Here is a 6,000-nt window from a genome sequence, read left to right on the forward strand (position 1 = left end):
CCTACAGCCTTGCCCCTGGAAATGTTTGGATAGTGACAGAGAAATAGGTTTGAAATGTACAGAGCCAGAAATCTCATCTGTGACTATTCTTCCAATCATTGGCTGTATAAAATTGTAAGTGGAGGAGTCAGTTCTCATCAGTGCCAAGACCAGGAGGCAGAGAGAGCTAGGGGCCTGGGAGGTAGATTTATAGGAATAGATCAGCTAAGGCAGAGAGCAGGTCCCTGGCCTCTCTTCAAGCAGTGTTGGGCACCTGCAGCTCCTGCACTTGCTAGGTCAGAGGGTAGGGTCTTCTGGCTTAAAGGTTCAGGTTGAGAGGCCATGAGCACAGGAAAATGCAGGGAGTCAGGTATTAGCTCAGTACTTTACTGTCTTATAGTGGAAATGACGCCATATGACTTCCAAGGCCAGGTCATAAAAGACCCTGTAGTTTCTGCCTTATCTGCTATTCATTCTTGGAGGACTGAGCCACCAAGCTCATAAAAGAAATGTGACTACGCTGAGGCCGTATGTAGGTGTTTTAGTTGACAGTCTCAGCTGAGCCCAGCCTTCAAGTTATCCCAGCCCAGGCACCAGATATGTGAACACAGGAGCCTTCAGATGTCTCTAGCCCCTAGTCAATAGAGTCACCCCCAGCCAATGGAGTCTTCCCAGCTGAGTGTCCATACATATTGGAGCAGAAACAATCTATCCCACCATGTCCAGTCCAAATTCCTGACCCACAGGATACATAAGTGTAATAAAATTGTTGCTGTTTTTTGCCACTAGTTTGCTGTAGTTTGTTACATAGCAATAGACAGATAACCAGAACGCCAAGTAAAGCTCCAGGTGCAGTAGCAAATTTGGGATTTGAACTCATCTTTCTGATTCTCCAGACCATGAACTTCCTACTTCACCAGTGGTTCCTGGGAACCAGTGCCCGGCAATGATAGCATTTTCAGTGAGAAAAATCAAGGTAATATAGTGCATTTTTCATAAAGCTAACATATGCTATTTAAAAGACCGTCTCTTATTCTGAGATTGTCTTTTATACCTTTGGGGTTCTTAATATGTCCTTTCTTTCATGACATAATGGTGATAGCAATTAGTGGTTGTTATTTTACCTAATGTCCTTCCTGGCAAAGTAAAAAGCTACCAAACTAACGTCATTCCCTTCAGTTCCTTTTTTTTTTTTTTTTTTTAAGCTTCACTGGTATTTGAAATTCAGAAGTCCAGGGGCCATTGCTCTGTCCTATTCCCTGAGTATCATGGATTCAGAGGTAGATACACTGGAAACTTGACATTGTTGTAGGGTTTCGTGTTTTATTTGGTTGTTCCCTCTCCCCTTATAGGACTAGCACATATGTTGATTTATAATTTACACCCCACCTGTTTCCAAAAAGGATTCAAGGCAGCAAGACAGTTTTACCCCTGGCATACCCCCAGATTCTTATAATGGTTACTGAGTCAGATGGGGCCCTTCCCCGGGTGCCGACAGGATTCAAACAGCAGAAGTGGGTGGATGAGGGATGATCTTGTGCTATCTATGGCAGACAGAACTGCCACATTGCCATTTGGCAGAGCTCAGCAGGGAAAGGCAGAGATTGAGACCAGGGCCCCCTGGCCCTTGTCCTGGCCCAGCCAGACGTCCATCTTTAGGCTGTAAAGCTTTGACTTAGGCAACACCTCTTCGCTTCAGGTGACTGGCTGCTGTTGCCAGCCCTCTATAAATGATCACCTGTGGTGGGACCCAAAAACTTTTGGGGAGGCGAGTGCAGCAGAGGAATTAAAAGTCTGATCTCTGGAGGAAGAGTGCCCAGATTGAACTCTAGTTCTGCCAGTTACTAGGTATGTCATGCCCTTGGGCAAGCTGCCTTAACTTTCTGTGCCTCTGTTGCCTCATATGTAAAGTGGGGATAATAATAATAGTACATACTTCATGAGGTGGTTGTGAGAAGTAAGCACTTAAAACAGGGCCTGGGAAAGGCAATTTAAAACCACAATGAGGGGACTTCCCTGGCAGTCCAGTGGTTAAGACTTCACCTCCAAATGCACGGGGCGTGGGTTCGATCCCTGGTCAGGAGCTAAGATCCCACATGCCTCGTGGCCAAAAAACCAAAACATAATACAGAAGCAATATTGTAACAGATTCGATAAAGACTTTAAAAATGGTCCACATCGGGCTTCCCTGGTGGCACAGTGGTTAAGAATCCACCTGCCAATGCAGGGGACACGGGCTCGAGCCCTGGTCCAGGAAGATCCCACACACTGCGGTGGCACAGTGGTTAAGAATCCACCTGCCAATGCAGGGGACACGGGCTCGAGCCCTGGTCCGGGAAGATCCCACACGCTGCGGAGCAACTAAGCCCGTGTGCCACAACTACTGAGCCTGTGCTCTAGAGCCCGCGAGCCACAACTACTGAGCCTGCACTCTGGAACCCGCGAGCCACAACTTCTGAGCCCTCATGACCCAACTACTGAAGCCCGCGTGCCTAGAGCCTGTGCTCCACAACAAGAGAAGCCACTGCAGTGAGAAGCCCACGCACCACAATGAAGAGTAGCTCCCGCTCGCCGCAACTAGAGAAAGCCCGCGCACAGCAACAAAGACCCAACGCAGCGAAAAATAAATATAAGTAAATAAATATTTAAAAAATGGTCCACATCAAAAAAACTTTAAAAATAAAATAAAACCATAATGAGATAGCCCACCCACCCAGGAGAACGACTAAAATTAAAAAGAACAACAATACCAAATGCTGAAAGCAAATACTCAAAAGCAAGTGGAACTCTTGTACATTGTTGATGGGAATGTAAAATGACACAACCACTTTGGAAAACATGTTGGTTGTTTATAAAATGCCAAATGTTTTAAAAATTTCATTCATAAAATAAAATATACATATAAAGTGCATAAATATGAGATGATGCATAAGTCTTTACAAAAAAAGAAATATATGTTTACCAAATGGCCCAATATACATTTACCTCCTGGGTATTTTACCTAGGAGAAATAAAAACATATGATCACACAGACTTGTAAACAAATGTTCACAGTAGCATGATTTGTAACAGCTAAAAGAGTAAACAACCCAAATGGCCATCAACAGGTGAATGGATAAACAAAATGTGGTGTATCCATACAATGAAATACTACTCAGTTATAAAAAGGTATGATCTACTGACACATGCAATAACATGGATGAATCTCAAAAAACTTTATGCTGAGAAAAATAAATAAAACCAGCAACAAAAGAATACATCTGTGTTATTCATTTATAGGAAATGCTAGGGAAGACAAATCTAATCTACATTGACAGAAAGCAGACTGATATTTGTATAGGGTGGAGCGAGAAGATTGACTGGGGGAGAGCACAACGGAAATGTTCTCTCTACGTATATTGTGATGGATGTGGCCTAGTATATGTATTTTTTAAAATGCAACGAACCATACACTTAAAATGTATCAATAATTTTATATGGAAATTATACCTCAGTAAATCGATTTTTAAAAATCTACCTATTTGTATATAATATGATGCTCTAGCTGAAACTTGGGCTAAGGAAGGGAAGACGATTGTAAAGTTGGGGACAGTGAGAACGAGGTAGAACCCATGAGCGTGAGCTGAAACCCACAAGATTGGACAGGAAGCTGTGTCAGTCACTCACCACCTCCAACCCTGATGAAGGGTCTCCTGCAGGAGAAGCTGGCATTCTTTGTCACGGAGCCTAGCACACACCCGGCTCAGCAGTCAGGGAAACTGAAGGAAGAAGCAGGGCATAGTGGAGCACTGCAGGCCTGGATGCTGTCCCAGCCACCAAGGTGAGCAGAGAAGCAACAATGTGCAATAAAAGCAACTGCCCTGACTTGCCATGTGTGAGAAAGAATATGGCTGCTGCTTCAGCTCTGCCCTCCAAATCTCACGAAAAGGCTCTTGTGGCCCAATTCAGCAGAAACATACAGGGAAGGAAATTCTGGGAAATGCAGTTCAGGCCAGCCAAACTGACACCTTACAAAGCCACCCTAAGTTTGCAGTTTCATGACTTAAAGCTGGTAGGTAGTTATGTAAGGGTTCTTACATTATTCTCTCTATTTTTTGTATGCCTGAAATATCTGATGATAGTTCAAATGTTCCTCACAGCTGGGGAATTGTAATCATGTTGGTTATACCTGCCCCTGACCTCCACAGCCTATACATTTAGAATCATAGATGTGGCCACTGAGACTCCAGGTCACCCAGCCAGCAAAGGGCAGCACTGGGTCCCAAGGCTGCCTTCCGTGCTCTTTCCTCTAGATCAGGCTGCCTTCAGCAAACATGAGAAACTTAAAGAGGTGGCTGCTACGGTATACTATCTTTTTACTTAATTTTCTTGTTTGCCATCTGTCTCTCGTCACTAAAATGTTAACGCCATGAGAATAGGGGCATTTGTTCATTTTGTTCACTGCTGTATCCTCAGAACCTAGGACAGTGACCTGCACACAGCAGGTGCTCAATAAGTGTTTGTTGAATGAATGAATAAATGTTCTAAGAGAATTATGTTTCTCACATCACACAAGAGCTTTGGATACATTCTTGTTTAAACCAGCAGGACCCCCTCCACACACCCCCTCCAGCCTAAGGCTTCTAAAGTAGCAGCCAATATTCCAGAATCATCATGGTCAGCATACAGCATTGACTTATGGCCCATCTTCATAAAAAAAGAACAAACCCTAAGGAATTCACTGGCCTCATTGAGAAGGGCCCAACCTCTTGAAGACTGAGTCAGCAGGACTGAGTTGTGTGCCTGAATTGTGTGATTTCAGTGGTGTTCACCTACTAAGCATGAAGGCCTAGCCCCCGTGACTTCCCACCAGGATGCCCCGGATAGCCTCCTACTGTTTTATGAATGCCGATGCATCGACTAAGAGAGCTAGGCTGTGCCACAGTAACAAACAGCCCCAAACGCTCCACGGTTTATCGCACAAAGTTACTTCTCTCTCATGCCACGTGACAATCACAGGTTGGCTACTTCACAAGTCTTCACTCTGGGACCACCCCTGAAATGTGGCTTGGGAAGGGGTACCCTGGAGAGTCTCACACTAATGATTAAATTCTCTGGCCCAAAAGTGACGAATACCCCCTGAGCTCACATCTCATTGACCTTTTTCTCATGGTCCCACGTTACCACAGAGTGGCTAAGAAGTACAATGCTATCATAGGGCTCAAAGAAAGAAGCTAGAAATAGCCATCACTACCACATCAGGACCAACCCCCTCCACGTGCCAAACCCTACTCAGTTCCCCCCTCCCCAGTAATGCCCAGGCTTCTACTATTCTCTTATCTATTAGAAGGCAAAGCTCATCTAGTGGCCTATTCCCTCTGGATCCTGTACACTGCTCTCCATGGTGATGTCTGACTAAATTGATCAATTAATTTGGATTCTGTTAATGAGTGGTGATGTTTCACATAGCAGGTTTCTATAGACTGAACTGTGTTCCCCCCAAACTAATATGTTAAAGTCCTACCCCCCATGTGATATATTCAGATATGGGACCTTTAGGAGGTAATTAGATTTAGATGAGGTCATGAGGGTGGGGTGTTCATATGGGATTAGTGCCCTTATAAAAAGAGATACCAGAGAGTTTGTTCTCTCTCTCTTTCTCTCTCTCTCTATCTCCCATGTGAGGACACAGCAAGAGGGTGACCAGCTGCAAGCCAGGAAGAGAGCTCTCACCAGGGACTGAATCAGCTGGCACATTAATCTTGGACTTCCCAACCTCTGGAACTGTGAGAAATAAATTCCTGTTGTTTAAGCCACCTAGTCTATGGCATTTCTGTTACAGCAGCCCAAGCTTCGAGGTCTTCAAGGTAAGAGCCCAGCATTTTAAAAAGGGCTACCTGGAGACAAAAACTTCAACTCAGGCATGGAGGGAAGCTCTTTGGGGGTAACAGTTCAGGGTCCATGGGACCTCTGAGGCCCCTGAACTCATCCCACACAAATTTAGATACTAACACATACCTGGTAAGATACATACGAGACAAG

The sequence above is a fragment of the Physeter macrocephalus genome, chromosome 12 (assembly GCF_002837175.3).
Source record: "Physeter macrocephalus isolate SW-GA chromosome 12, ASM283717v5, whole genome shotgun sequence".
In the NCBI taxonomy this organism is placed as follows: Eukaryota; Metazoa; Chordata; class Mammalia; order Artiodactyla; family Physeteridae; genus Physeter; species Physeter macrocephalus.